At 39.0% G+C, this 20,676-nt stretch overlaps 1 protein-coding gene across 6 annotated transcripts in view; it reads left to right on the top strand.

Annotated features, from left to right (window-relative positions):
* ZBTB20 (zinc finger and BTB domain containing 20) overlaps positions 1-20,676 on the top strand; it is a 501,190-nt gene that overhangs the window by 233,746 nt on the left and 246,768 nt on the right. For 5 of the 6 annotated variants that reach the window (XM_032098516.1, XM_032098519.1, XM_032098515.1 and 2 more), the window contains one exon: positions 10,156-10,219. The exons of the other annotated variant lie outside the window; for it this stretch is intronic. The gene's annotated coding sequence lies outside the window, so the exon portion shown is untranslated. The remainder of the gene's footprint in view (positions 1-10,155; positions 10,220-20,676) is intronic. 6 annotated transcript variants of the gene reach the window in all.

Consider the following 20,676-nt stretch of genomic DNA (forward strand, 5'->3'; position numbering starts at 1 on the left):
AAGTCACACTTGCTTCAAAACAAGATGTTGCTTTTAGGGAGCAAAACAGATATTAAGGTTCATTGGATGGGGATTATACTGATCCAGCAATTACTTTAGAAATATGGCCATTTCAAAATCTCATAGGGAATAAATATCTGGAAGGAAATTATGCAATCCCAGAAAGCATTTATTGTGAATTCTGAATTTTGTTTTCTGCTTCCTCTCCCTAATTCTGATAAATTAGTAATTCCTCACCAGATTAAATTATAACATTATACTGCTTTTGCAGCAGGGGAAATACATGTTTAAAGAAGAAAATTGCTCTTGATCTAAAACCACGCATGTGTTGATTTCAGTCTGGATCAGATCTTTGCAGCTGAGTTATAGTCTTGAAAACTGATGTTTATTATGGAAACACTGACATAACCTCTATTCTTTTGGTACTGGCAGACATGGCAAAAATATCCAGAGACCATTTTTTCTGACTGAGTTCTTTGCTAGTCTCCTTGGACGTTGCTTTCTGAGTCTTTGCCAATTTTACTGCCATTCATTTTGACTAAAACCGTCTTGGAAATATATCAGTCTATAGGAACCATTAGGAAATAACACCATTACACATGTTTAATAGGTTAGCTGAGGGGTGGGGAAAGTTTAGCAACTTCTGCTGTGTCATGGTCATTCCAAAACACTGGAGTCCAAAAGGTTCATGTGAAAGAGAAGTTGGTAGGAGAAAAGTAAAGGTAAATTGCCAAGAAAAGCATACTTGTTGTGAATTACTTTTATTGCAAGTACAGTCATGTTGCACAAGGTCTGCAAAGGTTTATCGATTCTTTAACTAGCAGGAACAGTTGGCAAGCATCTCCAGTATATTTAGGTTTTGTCTCTATCATTTTAATATTTTTTTATTATTCATTTTGCCATTAAAAGCCCATGGCAACCTAGCACTGTGCTTATCTCCTCCTACAGTCATTAAAAAGACAGAATCTGTATTGAGAAACATTAAGCTTACTTGCAACATCATGAAATCCTAGAGTAATAACTTGTTTATAACCTTAGTTTCTCCCTTATGATAGTCTTTAATAAGAAGTCACATCGTTTTTCTACAAATACAGAGCTATAGAAACTTTGATAAATGCAAATGGCATCTGCTATTAATGTGTTTCGCTAATCAAAACCCAAAAAATCTATCCAAACCAGCTGTCTAACACAGTGAAAAATAATGTTACTTTATGTAGTTTAATGTTGCAATGTAGTTATGTTCTCTTGTAGGGAGAACATCTATCAGAGACATTAAAGAATGTAATAATACAGTTAAATACAAATACAAGGTTTTTTAGCACACGCATAGGGGTTCTTTCCGGATTTTCTGACCTAAACGTCTATCCAAGATGGTATTCATAAAAGGTCTGGTAGGATTTTGTAGGTGTGTGGACTTTTAAGAACTTCAGTATTTTCATCATAGTAGAAAGCTTTTTCTTGAAACATAAATCTAGCCAATATTGACTTTACAAGCTATGAGTCCATTCATATTTTCTATTGTTTTCTGTGCTTTTTCTATAGATAGTTTCTCTCCTTTTTCCCTTTCTCTTAAATCTCTGGATGTTTTTTTCTCATTCTCTATGTGCAAAACAGATTAACTTTTGTTTATTCAAGTTTTCAGGAAATTTAAGATTGGGTAAACATTATGAACAGAAAATTGATGTAGTGAAGTTTCCAACATTTTTGAATGATTGAAGGGAAGTGGGTTATAATGGAAATTTTTGTCAGCTTCACTTGATAGCCCTCAAGAACAGAATATACCAGATCTGAACTCCCTTATTTGTATGCTCATATTTTTAGGTGATTCAGATCTCTGTTTGAACCTGCTATGTAGAGTCCACACAGCTAGTTGCTTAAAATTTGACATGCTAACAAATGCTTAAAAATAGATGTACTCTGGACAATGATAAATCAAGCACAGCAGCATTGGAGCTGCCCTTAGCAGTATCTGAGCTTGGTTTCCCTTAGCTGTTACTGCTTTATTTTCTTTCTGTGTCTGTTTTATCTAACATCCTGTAAAGCATTTTATGCTTGTAAGCTGCATCCCGTAAGATGAGGATATCCTAAACATCCAGACTAACTTCAAGTGTATAAAAGGTGCTGAAAAATACGTTATTTTTCACATTCAGTCTTGTCAGAAGAGTGCAGGTTTTCATTGTTAGATGTGCTGGTCCTCTGGTTTAGCCTTCACAAAACACTCACCTTGCATAGCATCACTCAAAGTTTGCTTGTGGAGCAGCGTTTCTAGTGACTGCATGACAGAGAAGTAGAATTTGCCTTCTGGGTCTCTTTTGTTTCCCCCAGCATTCCCCTGGTGACCAAAGGAAATATGCCTGAGCATGTTTTGAGTTGGCCCCAACTGTATTAGTAAGTTGCATGACTAGGTCCCTCTTAATGAAGACCTCATTCTTTTCCTTTAAGGGTCTATTTCATTTTAAGATAAATCAGACTAGTTACGCTGCACATGACTTTTTGTGTAAAATTTTTCTGGGTAATTTTAATGCAATTCCAGTTATGTGCAAACAAAATGAATAAGCATGTGCAAGACAGTGAATGAATGTTTTCCTAACAGCCTGACAGAGATCCTGACTGCATGCTGCCTGGTAGTACCATAGTTAATGTTAGTAGATGTGGGCCTGGGTAAAAGAAAAAAAAAATAAATAGAATAGTCAGAAACATTGCATATCTGTGTAACTTCCTTAAAATAGGGTTTGTCTTTCTTATAACATGGAGCTTTTTGTTTGCTCACTGTGCTATTTTAGGACCTGTAAAAATGTCTGATGTCAGATCTCTGAAGTAGAAACATGTTGTCCATTAAACACAATTTGAAGAAAATAATATGGGGAGTGTGTGTCTTCCAATAAAGGTAGTGCAAAAGAAGTTTTAAGAGCATTGATACTTGATTTTATTTTTTTTTTTTTAATCAAAATCAGTTTCATTTCTGGTGTGAGGCTCAGTGTCTGCTGTGGCGTGTAATAGACTCCCTTTTAGTCTTCAGTCTTTCAGCATCCTTTAGAAACTATGTTAACATGCTTTGGAGTCCCACTGGCTTTATTAGAGAAATCCCCAAACCAATATGAATAAATAAATGGATCCCCAGAAGTCCAGTGTTGTGCCAGCTTGGTGGTGCTCCCTTGCTTTGTAGGACCTAGTGTCAAATGGGAGCAGGCAGAATGTGGACAGCCATGCCTCACCTTGGAGGCAAGGGATTCAGCAACGTGATGGGCATTCACCTGTGGGAACGAGAGGATTCCCCCTTACAGACTCAAAATTATTCTCATTAATGAGCCAGAGGCCTGTCTGTCTAAACTGATGACTCTGGGTGTGTGGAAAAAAGAGAACAACATTAATATTTTGGCAGGCTTAATAAGTGAGCATAATAGGTTGAACTTCCCTTGTTTCCGGTTTCTAATTCTTGTATTTCCATGTCACCCAATCATCTAGAAAAATTCAAGGCTTTGTATTGCATAGTGTCTATGATTTCTGCACTCCTACAAGCCTGTAGGCCCTAAAGAAATTAGTAAAAAGTTCGTGTATAGTATTACCAAAAAAAGAATTGTCTTTGTAACCTTAATGACCCTCATGGTCAGTAAGAGCTTGCTAGGTGTTTTTATGCCAAGCACAAGTGTCACAATTGCATTAATTGGTAGGGTTTGTGGTTTCTACTAGGATTTGGGCACAGGTGTGTGGAGGGAAACCTTACTTTTGGACAGAGGGGTTTGCAGGTTTGGTTTTAAGCATCCACTCTTCTACCAAAGGGCATAAAAATGAAAAGGTAGGGAAAATTGCATTTAGTTCAGGAAGGCACAGTTCTGTTTTTGCATGTTTTGCTTCCCTCTCTCCACGGCACATTGCCTTAAATCCACGTCTATGTCACCTCTCTGCATTGCCTTGCGTGTATTTCTCCCTCGCAGCTCTGAATTCAATGTGAGGAGTAGTGTAAATCAATAGTAAATGCTCGCCGCCCACTCTCTGCTCCGTTACGCAATAGCACATACCGTGTACACAGAGACAAAAAGGGAAAAAGCACACACAGGCTTTACATTCAAAAGCTCTTGCATAATTTTGCTTTTCTACAGCCAAAAGAAAAAAAAAAAAAAAGAAAGAAAAAAGAAAAGGGAAATAACAGATGGGGAGACTTGCAGGGTTTTTTTCCCTTTTCTCAGACTGTACAGAGGCGAGCTTGTTTAACATCCATGGTCATTTCTAATTGCCCCGTGCTGCAGATAAGCAAGGCAGGCTTGCTTTTGCTTGAAAATAAGACTTTTTTCCAGCTTCCATGATGTGGTGCACTTCTCAGGTAATACAAGACAATCTGTTATGAAGTGTTTAAGGCTGAATTGGTTATTTGTTTAGTCGTAATGAAAAAAGAAAAAGAAACACCTCACTTCAACTATTTGATACATGTTGCAAAGTGAAAGAGGGACGAGGAGTAAGTGAAGTTGGATTGAATTCTCTGGCGTTAGTTTGAGATTTTTTTTTTTTAAATCTTTTTTCCTTTCTGAAAAGCAAAATACCTCTCAATGTAATATTTATGTAAAAAGCCAGTTATGTAACTCTTGCCTGCCTTTCGCTTTTGTTACCTCTCTGGACTGTACAGCTCTGCTGTTTTTCCTGACGACAGATTGTATTAAAACCTGCAAATCCTGATGAAAGGAAAGAACGACTGGGTGCCCACAGCACAGACTTTAATTTTGAGCCTTTTTATGGGCTTCAGGCTGGAAGACAATGGATCTATTTAAGATCTGGATTTGGCTGGAGGAATTCTTACTGAGCATTTTCTTGTCACAGTGTGCTCTGGAACATCCCTGGCTTCCGCACAGTGTTTCTGCGTCTCTCCTCCTCTCCCTTCTACCCCTCCTTCCAACTTTTGGATGTATACAATGAAAGCTTTTTCCCTTTCCTCTCCTGACCTTGATGCAAGTGTCAAGTCAGTCTCTGTATAACAGCAGCAAGTGCAGAGGAACAGTGAAATTTTATGTTATGCTGAATTTTATTTATTCATTTCTATTTTAAGTGATTGGTGTCCATAAAGATCCAGAGATTCTTCTAATTATAATTGGTTGGGATATTTTAATTTATTTCTGTCAAATGCAAGAAAAAATACATGTAGCCCTGCTAAAATAATAATTAAAAAAAAAAAAAAAGAGGGATTCTTAGGCTTCAAGGAAGGGAAGAAATGGGTCAATAGTAAAGAAAAGTTCATACTTTTTTTTTCTGTTCATACTACAGGAGGAAATTATTCCTGTAGCTATTGCAACCAATTTATTCCTGGTTGTATCCTCCGAGGATCTGACCTGTTCGTGGTTGCGAGCATTGTGTCAGGGTTTGTTTTCTTTTGCCCTTCACAAATCGTTCTTGTCTGCGTGCACATTCTTGGACAGATTCTTACCCAGTGTAATGCTACTAATTCTGTTGATATGATGTCAGGAGTCTATTAGGTCAGTTATAAAGTTATAGGGCTCGAGCCTCAGTTATTTTAAAGTGTTTTTCTGGCATTAGAAAAGAACCATAAAATGAGTCTACATGTGAATTATGCCCACTTCAGGCATAATAGAAAAAAAATTTGAAGCTGACATCTTTCAACAGTGATCCCTGAGACAAACTTTAAATGAAACAGGGTTTTGTGAAAACAGGAAGTGGAATATTTTAAGCTCTGTAAGTATGTTTTAAGCTCTGTAAGTATATTTCACCAAACTGCTGGGGAGTACACATATATTCAAAAATGTATTGGAACACCTGGATTCTGAAACCAGCCCTTGCTTTGGCTCTGGGCAATGAAAACTTCTTCTACCTCCATTTGTGTCTCAGTAAAGAATCACTTAGGGATTATACTGGCAGATACTGCTTTATTGTGCCCTGCAGAAATATTCTAAATCTATTTTATTAATGTTTATGAAATCAATTTGGATACATAGGGAGAAGGCACTGAAATAATTTGTAGAGGTTAAAAAATTATTTAAATTTCAGGTCGGTGTTGTCATGAAGACCAAACTGTGGACACCAAACATACACAAGATTTAATAACCCTATATAATGTAATGATAATATATAAATGGAAATAACCTTGGCCATCATATGATTAAATTCTGGAAGACTATCCTATAGGAATTATAGGGCCTGAAAACCTATGTAATTGTAATTGTGGCTGAATCAACATATCAATAGCAGTTTATAACATAGTTGCATGCAGTGGAGGAGGGTAACCTCCTTAAAATCCCTTATCCTGATGTCCCTCATAGCTGTCAGCCCTTTATAAAATGCTTGGAAGATGTAAATGGTGTAACTTTACAGAGAACATGCTCAGTAATGAGTCCAGTGTTTGACTTAATCAAAAGAGTGATCATTTGTCTTTGAGTGAAAATTACTTTCTGCTTGTCTTTTCAGAGTCTTGGTCTGTAAGTTTTTTGTCAGCACTGATTGCAATGGGAGACTTATTTGGAATAGGTGTACAAAACCTGATAACTTCTAATGGCAGACAAGCAATTTTCCCTCTTAAAGGCATCTGTCTGCTTTTCAGTTACTGAGACATTTCTCTGCGTGTCACTAGGTTACCCCTAACTTCCCAAGTCTTCAGTCCCTGGCTTTGCTTTGTATGCTTGGCTGGACTACTATCAAGACACTAACCTTCCTTAATGGTCAAACAAACATTTAATTATTTCCTGAGTATTTTCTAATTTAAAAAGGGAAAAACCCTTGTAAATGCCTGCTGCTAAAACTCTGGTTATATATGCACGGTTGAACAGCAACCAGAACGAGGGAATTTTGTGTGTTCTGCAGAATGGAAATCTAATTTTAATTTATGGAGGAGAGGGTGATTTGACTTGACCAGATGCTAGACATGCAACCTGTGAAACTTCTGTCTGCCTAAATTCATAGGCAAAATAGGCAAAAGGGATGGTTTGAACAGTTTCTGAAATGAGATGTTAATATTCAGTTTTAATGAATAAGTCTTCACTTCACAACTTAAAAAGACTCAGCTATTTTATTTTTAAACATAAGCTGTTTGAGTCCTGTCTCTGTGAAGATCTGTGCCTTAGTTTTCTTAAATTCAAGTTTGTTATTTTAGAGAAAAGGTTAAATATGAACCCTAAAGATTAAAAAACAACAACAGAAATGAAAAGAGCTCTACATTAATTTTTATTTTAAAATTTCATTATTTCTCTTCCCTGACGCATAGTTGGGGTTGGGCAGCTATTTGAAAAATAGCTAGCTAAATTATTTTGCTGTATCCAGCAATGTGCTGAATTAGCTATGGTAGGCTTTTTATCTAGTAATTATTCTGCAAGGTTTCCTCCGTCCCTCGCTCCCTTCCTCAGAACAGTCATTTTTGCAACTCTCACACTTTGGTGGAAGTTCATGACAATTTTGTGTCCTTCACTATCAGTAACTCATTGCTAGTGCCTTCAGTAGTTTCACTGGTCTTTTTGCCTTGCAGAAGTCCCAAGGAAATGATGCAAGAAGCAATGTTTTTGGAGTAATTGTAACAAAAGTATCAAGCCTAGCTGCACTAAATGTTCCTGCAGTCCACCTTTTCAAAGCTATTATCTTGCACATTTCCAGCAAACAAAGCAGCTGGTTCATCTCTCCCGGAGAGAACCTGTGTATTCTTGCCCCTGCTTTTTAAGGTGCTGTGTGCGGGTGGGCCGTGACACCTGCAGGGAAGGGTCACTGAAGGCCAGCAGTGAGGAGGAGCTGTGGGGATGTGTGCAGTGCTTCGAGCAGGGTCGACACCTGGCTGCTCCTTGCTTTTGCCTCTGGACCGTGGTTCATGTTTTCCTGTTGTCAGTGAGCAGAGCAAGGGCTCTGTCTGGACTGAGTGCCTCCATCAGCGTGAGCCCCACGAGGGGATGTTCCGTGCTGTCTGTCAGAACCCCGCTGGGAAAGGAGCACATCCTCGTTTGCTCGTGGGTTTGTTCACTGGATGTCTGGTCTTGTCACTGGCAGCTACTGAATGCTGGTAGCTGGGATGGGAAGGATGTTTGAGCTCTTTTCACCTTGTTGATGCAGAGGATTAAAAACAACTCTTTAAGAAGTGACCTTTAATATCTGTAGTAGAGGAGAGCAGGGAACTGAACTTGATGATCCGGAAAGTGTGCTCCAGGGTAAAATCTTGTAAAAAACCTAACTATTTCAGTTGGTTTGGTTTCTGTGGGGACTTGATTTGAGGTATTACTTCATAATTTCAACTGTAGAAACCTCTGACTTGTGTGACTTTTCAGATGCGTGATGAAACTCACCCCTTTAGGGAAGTTCTTGCAGACACAAGATACAAAGAGAGGTTTGCCTGTGTAAGCAGCAGAAAAGATTGCTCGCTCCCGAGTTTGTGCTGTTTTATATGTGACTGGTTGCAGCAGAATAGATGGACTCACTGCTTTGTATGTTCTGTGAACAAGAGAAAAATACACTCAATTGGTAACATTTTAAATCAAAATAAATAATAATGTTCTTCTTCATTGAAGGACTGTGGAAAGGTATTAACAGAAAAGAGTGCAGAAAGCATCTGAAACCACCTTTGTCCATAGTTTCCACTACATACATTTCTTAAACTGTTTTTCTACTCACATTTTTTATTAAATATCCTGGTTGCCTTCGGCTCCTTACACCACTGGAAGAAAAAAATGACAAAGTTTCAATCCTGTCTTCTAGGTTCCATCTAAATATAAATTCCTGATTAAAAAGTGCCAGTCACCGCTGAGGCTGGAAATGGCCTGTTCTGCTTTGAGGAAGGGGGAGGCAGATCACTAATGGTTGCTCAGGCTGTCATGTTTCTGAGAATCAGCTGTTTTTTCTTTATACTGCAAAGATTAAACAAAGAATGTTAAACATTTCCCAATTTAGCATTTATAATGGAAAGCGGCTGTAGGGCCACAGCTTGCTGCTGCAAGGGCAGGCGTTCATATGAGGAGTCGCTTAAAAAGGCTTTTATTTTCTTTGAAGGCCTATCCATTCTCCCAGCCCGGCCGCTGTGCTTTGCAATCAGGTGGAGGCAGCTTTAAATTTTTACTTTCATTTAAGTAGGAGCTAATTTACTTTTGGAAATGAAAGTTAAAGCATCTCAGCCATCTGCAAAGTGGAGGAGGAGGCAGTGGGTTTCTTTAACTTTTCAAACCTCTACAATTCTTTTTCACACCAACAGGCACGCAAAAATTATCTTTCAGAGCTCCTATTAGTAATAATATGTAGTATTAATGATCTAATTTCTTAGCTTCAACTCTTTATCTCAGTTTCTAAAATATACCTGTTGGGTACTTTTAGTCACCTTTGTACTTGCATCCAGCTCAGGAGTTTAGAAATAAAAAGTTGTAGTCTTGAGTGCAACAAAACCACATTTTTTGACCTCCAGACAGCACAACTTTATCTGTAGCATTTCATTAGCGATTAAGTGGAGCACTGTGACTTTCTGTTTGTCATAGTAAAGGCAAAGGACACTTAATTGGTACTGGTAAATAAAAAGAAAAAAAAATAAATAAAGAAGAGGGGTGACATTTTTGTATCCCATCATTGTATATACTTTTATCATGTTTGTGTATCAGCCTTTCTTATTTTTCAGTTTTACTTGAGGAGTTCATAGTGGAGACAAATGAATTGTTCAGTCTTTCTTGGTTAAGAATTTCAGTTTTATGCTAATATGTATTTTATTTCCTATCGGAGTGAAATAAGTGTTAATACAGTTAGTTGGGGTTTTTTTAACAGAGCAGCTAAAAATGTCCTTTGTCTGCCTCTCCATTGGCGAGTTTTCAGAAATGCAGTAGTTCTCTGTCATCTCATAGGGACAAGATCTAAACTTCTTATATAATTCAAACATTTTCAGAAAAAAAAATTTCTGGTTTCTTGTACAAATTGTAAGCACCGTAAAGAAATCAGATATCCATTTTCTGCCTTCTCCAGCCTGCCTGCAAGTAGGTTTTGTCTAAACAAAATAGCCTTGTATTCATCTGTCACAAACATTTTTGTATTACTTAGATGTCTACTTGAGTAATTTCATTTGCCTCCTTCAGTGGCTTAATTATGTTTATAGATGCTTGCCCACCTTTTTGTTTCTTAAGGCAACCTTTATGCAATTTTTTTTTTTAAACACAAAGTTTGAGTATAAAAAGTATTTCAATCTTCTTGTGATTGCATTTCTTACAGAATGTTGGAATTTTTGGACTGTGCATCTGTTTAGGCACGTGGAGAAAGACAAGACTGGGATCATGTAAGTCATGAAACTGAGGATGAATAATCCATACTTTGTTCTTTCACCATTTTTACAATTTATATCCAGATGCAAGTAATAAACCAAAAAGAAGAAAAAAAAAACTAGTTAGCTTTTATTTTTAAAGTGATTAATGAAAAGCAAAGTTCAAATGAGGCCACAAATCCTGGTGGTGCACAATGGGTTGATTTATTTTGTAAATAGACCATGGATAATTAACCATAAAACAAAACTTTTCTTTTTTTTTCTTTTTTCTTTTTCTTTTTTTTTTTCTTTTTTAAATTGCATAATGACACTGGTTTCTTTTAGTTGCTGTGAGTTGCACAGAGGGATAACGACTTATTCACAACTGGTTGCAACTAGTTACAGCCAAGAAAGGAAAAATCCCAGAGCAACGAGGGGAAAAAGGCTGTTAAAACCCTACTCCACTTGCAGTTTTGTAGTAAGGCACTCGCTAATGGCTACAGACTGGGAAAAGCAAAAGCGTAGATATTTACATACTCTGATGGTCCTTGCTGTGTTATCCCATGTTTTGGCTCAAAAATCACAAGAAGAAGACAGCCTCTGCAGCTGGCTTTGTAGTCCACAATTCTGTATTGACTTCTAAATAGAATTATTTATGCTTTGTTGCAAGTTTCCGTTATGTGTCTTACTACTCTGACACTGAGGGAAGAGTCTTCTGGATAGTCATAGTCTGACTTGCTGCCAAGTCCTCTTGTGAGCCAGAGAGTGATGCTAGTTTTTCAGATATGTGATATGAGAAAACTGTCTGCCCAACATCCCCAAAATTTGTCTCTTCATAATCCACAGTCATCTGTGGAAGGAATCTCTGATGCCCAAGAAGGAGAAGGTCCAATTTGTTGTGAAAGTACATTCACTACTAATTAAAACTACCAGCTGGGATTACAGCCCTGGAGACTGTAAATAAAGTAGAGCATGAGATGTTCAGATGATAATATGGCCACTTTTGTGGTGGTTTGTATTAGTTGCCAGTACTTAGATTTGCTCATCTTATGCCGATTTATTAGAGTGAAGAGAAGGATTATGTAGGTAACAGTCAATATGCAAGAGGTTGGAGTTGCCACAGAGCAACTGTGTGGACACCTTAGCTTGCTCTCACATGCCACATGTGCCTTAAAGTGCTTTTGACTGTATATGTAAGACCTGCAATTCACACAAAGCTAAAATCCTTGTTCATGTCGCCTGTCGGTGCAGCTGTGCTGTGTTTCACAGATGGTGACTCTAAGGGACTTGCAAAAAGCCATCCTCACTCCAAACAATAGCCTGGGTAGGCAGAGGTAATGGGTAAAAGTGATTGAAACCAGTATTGTTTTAGCTGTGTTGAATCAGTTTGTTACAGCAGTGTTACAGACTGGTGTCTGTAAGGGTTCTCTATCCGACACTGATTTGTGGATATGCAGTTTCTTCTGCAAATTTGGAGTATTTCTCTGTCAGAATGTACTGCGAGACTGAGGAGAGGAGAAGCAGATGATTAACATCAGAGTGTCACCTCTACCTGCTTGAGTTTAATGCAGCTAACTGGGAAAAAGGGTTCCATGGTTTTAGTCTAGATCCCAGTTACAAGGCAGGAACTTAGATCAGCGCTTTAAACCCGTAACTGGAGAACTGATGAGTTCCCACTGTGTTACTGACACTGGTAACTATAACACATGGGCTGCCACTTCTAATCTGTTTTTAGGCCAAAGAGTCAAGTTAAAATAGCTCTCAGTTTGAGCAAGAGGCTTCTGTTGTGGATGGGAGTCGTGCTGGGGGCAACATTAGCATTGTACTTACAAACAACATTGCAGTGAAGACAAGACCCCAAAAATAAGTTAACTCTCCAAGGCTCAATGCAGTCCTTGGCTTCTCTACAGGTCCTCTTGGAAGGGAAGCCAGCCAAGGTCCACTGTGGTAGTGCTAAAAGGATGCGCCTGTTCCATGGGGTGTCCCTTGAAACTGCTTTTTGTCATGTTTGTGCTTCTGGAAGTGTGGCAATGTATGGAATCTGCTACATATTGTTTATGAGTTAGAACTTGATTTTATTGACTAACAGAGTCCTTGTATCTTGTGACAATCTTTTTCTGTGCTTTGCATCATGCCAAAGAGACAGGGGAGTGGTGTTGGCATGTCTTTGTATGAATAGGTCTGTCATTAAATATTTGAAATAGAAACATCTGAAATAGATCTTGCCTGAGAAGAACAATGGGATAACTAGAGAAAGCCAGTTTTCTTCAAATTTGCTTTTGGGGCTGGGAGTTTTAAGCAAACAGAATGAGGGGAAAAAAAAAAAAAAGGACAAAGAGAGCAGATATTAGTGCATGGGCTTAAAAACAACAAACCTGGGGAGGCGTGAAGGGAGACACAAGGAAAGTTAAAAGAGGAGAGTGGAGGGATGCTAAGCAGAGGGAGGGGTTTTCTTGTTTGTTTGTTCTAATAACTAAGACCAGCTAAGGGATAGGGAAGCTGCTGGTAAAAGGATTGGAAGTCATTCAGAAGAGGCACTCTTTTGTACAGGGAAGCTTTTTCACTTGATGTGGATCTAAGCCCGAGGAGCATTGACTGCTAGTGATGAGGATGCTGAGGCATGGACATGCTTTTGGGTATTTCTTGTTTTTTCTGATCTCTAAATCTGTATTTTTATTTTGTGCAGGGTGAGGGATTCAGTCATCTTCCTCAGGCAGTTCCTCTGAAATCTTACTGTCAGGAAGGGGTTACAGGCAGCCTTTGCTGCAGGCACACACAAGATGCAGGGGAGAATTTTCAACTCCTTTCAGATTGTGGAAGGTGTCAGCACATGGGTCCAGTATGCAGAATACAAATTCAGCAGTCTGCTTGGTGTGCAGCAGGAAAATCTCTGTTAGAGGTAATTGTTGTTCAGACTTTTGAACAAGCCTTTGTATTTCTCTCCTGCGGTAATAACCTATTGGTAAAGATATGCAAGCCAAACTCCTTTTATTTTAGCCACCCTTAGCTCCTCCCAAATACCTGTCCCCAAATCTAATACCTAAAAAAACCCACAAGCGAGATAATCCCAACCATTTTCTCCCAATATTTCGCCCATCTCAGCCTTGCAAAGTGTGGCATCGATGTTGTAGTAGGCAGGTTCAAGTTCTGGTTAAAAATGCTTTCATGGGGGACTAAGCAGTACAGTTGTTTGAATACTTCTTCTCCAAGCACTGCATTCAGAAATTCACTTTATAAGAAACAAAAATTTTTTGGTTCTTACTGAGATTCTGACCATGTTACAAAAACCTCTCACCCAATGGCATGGGAGACAACCACTTCCCATAAGCATCTCAATGCTGAAACAGCTGGAGATGCCTGGGACTGATGTGCTGTCATGGTTAAAGGCCTAGCTGTGCTTCAGCTCTCTTTCTGGTCTTCCTAAATGAACAGTTTCATGTGTTGGCACTCCTGCTGCTACCTGATCTGGGTGAAAGCTCTCAGTTCTTCCCTGTTCAGGCCAGGATTTATCTTATAGTTTCAGTCAAGCTTCACATGACTTCATGGTATTTTGCATTTTAGTAATTTGCAAATGTGTGAGCCATGATCAAGAGCTTTCTTATCAGGTGAAGCAAATAGTTAAAGAAAGAGGAATTTTAGATGTTAAATATCTTATTAATTGCAACTGCTCTTACATTTTTCTACCAGTTGAGTTTAAGGTTAAAGGGCAGAGCAGAAACAACTGTCATTCCCCTCACTTCTCCTCACTTCAGATTCTTCTGCAGGAGTAGGACTCTCTGTGACTCTCAGTCTGCTGCTTTATCTTGCTCAGAACTGGTTCTGATGCTTCCCCAAATGGCAGTAGTAATTAATGGTACTTAACCCAACAAGATGTGTGTTAGTTGTTACATAACTGGCTGTCTGAAAAAGCCTCTTACCTTTCATACAGTGGTAAGCTCCACCAGTTCTTGGACAAGAACAGCCTACCTGCTGGATTATTAATAATAATTCAATTGTCACTGATATATTGATAGTGTTGCAGAGGTATCACAAGCTTCTGAGGCTAACTAAAGTGTACTGAAGGTCAGGACTAGAAGCACTAAAAAATACATACTGGTCTTCTCTTTTTGTGGAAATAATGGTTCATTAAAAAGGAAATACTTCCAGGACTCTTATTTGTTTTCATTCTTCATATTTCCCGATAAAGCTTTTTGGCATTTGTGGAACAGAAATGCATTTGTTTCAAACTTTTTATTTCAAAAATGTATTTTATATTCTAATATAAAATGTAAATCAAAACTGAAAGTAGCAATCAAAACAAAATTATTTTGTCAAAACAACATTCAATTGATTGAAATGATTTTTTATTTTTGTTTCATGAGTAACTTTGCAATGCAGTGTTTAATTCAACTGTGAAACAAAAGCAAATTTAAAAGTCTAGCTATCCTGTGAAGCAAAAATGTTGGGTTGTGTTTGGGCTCTCTTGGGCAGTGCTTAAGGGAGTGCTTCATCAGAATTCTGCTGAATGTGTTTAATTAAATAAATAAATAAATAAATAAAATTGTGAGGACCCAACAGGGCAAGAGGAGGGAGGCCTCAAGCTGTGCCAGTGGAGGTTCAAGTTGGACCTCAGGAAGATTTTTTTCACTGAAAAGGTTGTAAAGCATTGCAGTGGGCTGCCCAGGGAAGTGGTGGAGCCACCATCCCTGGAAGCATTCAGGAAACAACTGCATGTGGCCCTTAAGGCTGTGGCTTAGTTGGTATGGTAGTGTTTAGTCAAAGGTTGGACTCAATGATCTTGGACGTCTTTTCCCACCTAAATAATTCTGTGACCCTTGGACTACACTGAAATCTTCTTGTATTGATGTTGTCATGGGACTTTCTAGCTCTGTAAGAGTTGATCAGAATCCATCTCTGCAACTGTATGTAGATCTCCCCTGGAAATATATTCTGTGTTTCTGCTCAGCAAACTGGGAAGCCTTTGATACCATTTCAGCTCTCCTGACTTCCATCTCTGTGGGCTGGTCATGAATCAAACTCTGGGTGCCTATCTCAGTCCAACTGCTTGCAAAGGGAGCAAACAGTTGAAGGTAATGATAGTGTGAGTGTAAAGCCTATATGGTTAATATTAGTGTATTCACTTTATTTGTTACTTCCTAGATTTGATTTAAAAGGGACCTTCCCTTAGAAGAACACATTCTGGTTGCTGCTTTGCATCTTTCCTTGTCCTGTGTAACACCCATAAGACATTATCTCTTTTTCTTCCTCATGTAGAATCTGTGTACTTAAATAGTGAAATTCTTCTGGCAGCAGTCTTGTCAAGGGCCACAATGTGGTATATGCCCTGGGGGCATTTTACTTCATAGATTACAGCTTTGTCTAAGTTTAAATTCTTCAGGACTCGCCTAAATTTGCTTCACTGAGAGCACTCTACAAAAGAAAAACATGAATATAAGGGGGGTATGTTAGACAAATAGGGCAAGGGTGAAGATTGAAAGCAAAGAACGTAGTTAAGAATTGCTCTATTGCTGGAAAATGTAAAGCATCTGACCTTGTCTTAACAGTGTGATGATCCTTATTTTTTGAAGGACTGAGCTACTTAACCCACTCATGTGATATCTTGGTTATTCAGGTCTGTCTGCCTTGAGCTTGGATAGATACAGCAATCTCATATTCCTTGAGAATATCACCACTGCAACTTTTGTAAGTTTGTGATAGATCAGTGAACGTCTGATTACCCATTCAGTGGAAGTTGTGGTTCTGCAAACTTTGGAGTTCTCACTCCCACTGGAGGTAAACAGGAGGTGACAAAGTTACACCAATTGAAAAATTTTGCCATTCATTTGACTACCTAACCTATTGTTTCTGTTTGTCAAACCAGAAAGGGGGTATTTTGTGATAAATTTATGTTGGGGCAATAGTCCAACAGTGTTGTTGGTTCAGGATTTCTCAGTAAACAGGCCTGTGACAATACAGGCAGAATGATATGCTTTGTCCAACAGCTATCTCCTGTATTCACCAGCATTTTTTTTACATGATTAATAATGCAACCTACTGTATTGGTATAAATTAAATTTAGTCTTAAGAAGACTGATTTAATCTCAAGAATATATTTTGCACTGGTCTTGGACATGAAGGGTTGGGTTATTAATATATTTAGGCCTTAAAAAGTATAAAAAAAAAGCTACCCCACCTCTGAGCTCAGTAAATAAATAAAGTCGTTTACGTTGTGGACACGCTCACAATATTTCCTGCATGCTGGTAGAGCAGCGCACATCAAAAAGATAATAATATAAGCAGTAAAATATCCCAAGCAAACAGAAAGCATCTGTAGGTCTTGCCTAGCTGGCTGCTATTATTGGGATGGTTGTTTTTAGCTTACCATGCCATTAATGCTTTGTAAATGTATATGTGCATGCTGAGGGTTGGTCAGGAATTGAACTGTGTTTGTAATGGTTATATTCAATTGCTGCATTGTGCCTGGATGGCTGCAGATATGTAAGAGCACAGGAAAGGTACTTGAGAAACTATTAGACCATGTAGGAGCTGGTCTACCAGCCCTTGTCACAGGAGAATGTAATGGACCATAAACAGGATGTAAAGAAACATTTGGAAAGATGTTTGGAGAAGTCCTGCCATGTAACTGAAGTGTTTGTTACCTGATGTCCCAGGATTTCTTGTAGAAAACAGATGAAGTTCTCTTGGAACACGTACTGAGCCTCATCGAAGTTCTCTCCTTGGCTTTGGTGGGCTGGGTATCAAGTTCATGTTGGAAACTCTCAATTCTCACTGCTGGATGCAGTCGGAACCCACGACTCTTGTTCAAGCTATTGCAGGCTGGGCTGTCTTCAGCCCCAAATCAACACAGTACAGCTGTCCTGGCTGCAAATACAGAAGTTAGAAAATGTCTGATGTTAACTTGGTATTAAGTGTTGCTTGATGGAATCAACTCTGGGAGTATGAGTTTGGGGAACCCTGAGATCTCCTGATCTTTTTTTTTTAATCTTTCCTTATAGAGGTAGATGGGCCATTTTGCTGGCAAATGGAAATTGTAAGCATAATTCCAAAAGGGTTCCTAATAGGAGGATTTTGCATTACACAGGTAATGAAACCCCACTAAGAAGGCAGGCTCCCTTTCAGGAATCAAAGGTCTTCAGGTCAAGAAGTCAGTGACTTTCCCAAAACTTAATTTGGGCGAAAGAAATGAGTTTACCCTGCTGGCTCCCACAAAGCTATTAGCAGTACACCATCCATAGAATTGTCTTCCTGATTGTGTGCATTCAGGTTAGTTCTGGATTCCCTTTTCAGACTCAACTGTTTAACAGAGATATGGCAGCAGCTTCAGAAATTGCTGATTTCTGTCTCAAGCATGACAAATTTCACCGTATATTCATTAATTCCTATTCCTATAGCATTTTGTAAAGTGTCTTCACTTACAAGGTTTAATATTCAGTGAGAAACAAATTTGGAAATAGGGTCCTTCAGTAAGGGGCCTGTTGCAGATGTGTGTAAGTCCTTTGGTCATTGCATTATACAAGAACTTCATATTTTTGCAACTGAAACTTCTGAAAGTTTCATGTAAATATGTGATTGCTGTATTTATGGGAAACATGATATCATCTTGCTGTTATGTGAGACATTTAAGAAATCCTGAAATATCTTTAAAGATGAAACAATGGGAAGCTGCTTACCTCATGACTTAATAAGGCAAAATAAGGTCATGAAAAAAGTCGTGGCTGCAGCTCCAGCAACAGAACTGAATGAGTTATTTGTAACAAATAATTTATTTGCCAAATACAGCTTTTCTTGTCCCATCAAATGTACACAAGTTGATCAGTCTCTTTGATTCAGGAATCGTTGGAATTTATTCGATGACTGCTTTCAAAACTTACGTTCTATGGACTCTCTGTAAAGGGAGGTGAAAGAAGGATGGCTGTGGTTTTAATACTATTTGCAAAAGCCTATTCTGTAATTTTCCTCTCTGGCATCGATCTTATAAATTTGCATTACACGATGCCAGGCGTTTGGGAGTCTATAGTTTTGGTGAAAGGAGGCGACAAGTTCAGCTTTCATACAAGAGTTAATGTTCATACAGCATGAGTTAATGTTTAGCAGATAGGAGGCTTCACACAGGTTTCTGAATCCTCACACATCCTTCATTTTACATTTATTTTATTAACCCTATGACTGAAGTGGTAAACAAAAAATGGAAAAAGGAGGTCCTGATGTTGCATGGATGAAGTGAGGAATGGCGTGTGATTATTTCATGAGTGCACTGATTCAGAAGCTCTGGGTGAAGCTAGATGCTTCTTTTCACTGTACATAAGGGCAGAAACATGTCATAAGTAGTTGCTGGTGTGCTGCATTCATGAAAGGAGCACAGCATTCACTTTCCAGCCACCAGAGAGTAAAGGAAAGACAGAGAGCGGCAGACATCTGTTACTGTGTTTGCTTACCTACCCCTGTTCCTGGAGGTTTTGAAGTAGGATTTGAAAAGTGCATATGACAGTCATTGTTTCTGGCCATACTTTACAACGACCTACTGACTTTAAAGAGCCAAAATTTGGACCTGCATTATTTAGCCAGCAGTACACACAGGGCACTATGAGTGAAAAGGCTGGGAACAAAACTTAGTTCCCAGTTTCCTGCCTATTATTTAGTACATATCTGATTTGAAATCTATTTTCTGCATACCCTTGTGTGCATATTTGTTGGCACATGTGCTTCTTGCCATTATGGGGCAGATCCCATAGATTTTCTGCGTCATTGGTACAGAGAGCCAGTCATTAAAAAAAAAAAAAGCTTATTTGCCTGAGCTGTTAAGATTTTTTCTCACAGTTCTGCCTGTGGCGCCTGTCACTAGCAGTCAAATAAGGACAATTTTACCATTCTCTCCTGCTGCTCTAATTTTTTTTTTTTTCAGTGCCAGTACATGTATTTGTTATTCTTTATAACTCCCTTTGAAGTTGGGAATCCAAGGGGAATCTAAAACCGACCAGATGTTTCTGCTGCTGGAGACACAGAAGACAGCAAGGATTAAGTTTAACTGAAACTTAGTTTTCTACAAAACCCCATTACAGTGAGAATTCTTCCTCAGTTAGTTTTATTTATTATTTATATTTGCACTTGCCATCATGGGTAGGTGATACCTCAAGTCATCTGGCCCGGGAGAAAAATGGATGATTTATTCAAGTAAATAGTGTATCAGCAGCTGCCTGCATTGATTTCCCTTATGGGGTTTCAGTTCCATTACACTGCATATTTCCCACCCACACTCTTTATACAGCATTTCATGTTGAGGAAAATCATTCCCATCTCTGTAACTTCAGAGAACAGATATGTGGAACCATCTGGGGAGAGGGCAGTGCAACTCCTGTGTGCGTGGGGAGGGGTGACATACTTAAGAAGGTACTGGCCAGAAAGCAGCACGAGATTTTTAACTCCTTCTCCTGTCGTGGCTGAAAGATGAGAGAAAGGAGTAAAAGCTGGCATGGGAGACTGGCTATGGGAAGGAAGGGGTGTGCTAACCTCCTAGAAATGGGGACAGCAGAAATGTCTCAAGCGGGAAAGGACAGGTAGAAATATTATTGTTTGCTTCTGAGTTCAAGTGAGATGCTTTTGAAGCTGCAAGACAAGAAAAAACAAGCAAAAAATTTTAAAACAGTCTGTGATATGAAATATGTGCAGTTCTGTGCAGTATCCACATCCAAATTAAGCGGTGGGCAATCCTGCTGGGCTGCTTTGGCAGTCATGAGCAATAACCCTCGAGAGAAAAGAGCGTGTGTTCAGGCCTCACGGAGGTCCAAATGGGAAGGCAGAAACAGAACAAGGCCTTGGTCTCTCTTCACCTGGGGCATGGCTTAAGATAAAGTTTGGATCCACTTTCAGATTTTAAACACCTCAGATTTCTGGAGTACTGTTGTCCAAGTTATCTCATCTGAGTTTGTGGGGCTGCCTGTCCCTATGCCTGTCTGTCACACCCATACGTAGCTGTTGAGCATGCTGATATTGTTCAGCTGAGTCGGAAAGAACTGAAAAGATTATTTGTTTTCTACAGAACTGGTATCTAAGGAGAGGAGAAAAACTCAGGGTAGTGCCCCTGCTGAGGGACAAACAAGCAGAACTTATCAGCTAAACATGTTTGGCAGAGGACAGTTGGCTGGCCAGCACAGAAGAGCCACAGCACAGGCTGTATTCTGCTCACTGAGAACATTATCTTTGTTCTGGGAGAGGAGACCAAAGACAATTGTACTCCTCTTGTCTGGTGCTCACAGGCTCTGGTTGCAAATCTGTAGGAAGACAGACTTTATCAGTATCTGTTTCATGTCTGAGCTGTTTTGGTTTTTTTGAAGTCCAGCCCTCTTTCTTGTTGATAAGTCAAGGTACATCTCTGGCGGATAGTATTTTCCCTTTCCTCTCTGCTGTGGGATTACAGCAGCTTTTCCCTGATTTTTCTCTGCATGGATTCACTTTATTGTTTCACACCAAATCTCTCTGCTGCTCAAGTCTTGATG

This window comes from Corvus moneduloides, chromosome 2 (assembly GCF_009650955.1).
Source record: "Corvus moneduloides isolate bCorMon1 chromosome 2, bCorMon1.pri, whole genome shotgun sequence".
In the NCBI taxonomy this organism is placed as follows: Eukaryota; Metazoa; Chordata; class Aves; order Passeriformes; family Corvidae; genus Corvus; species Corvus moneduloides.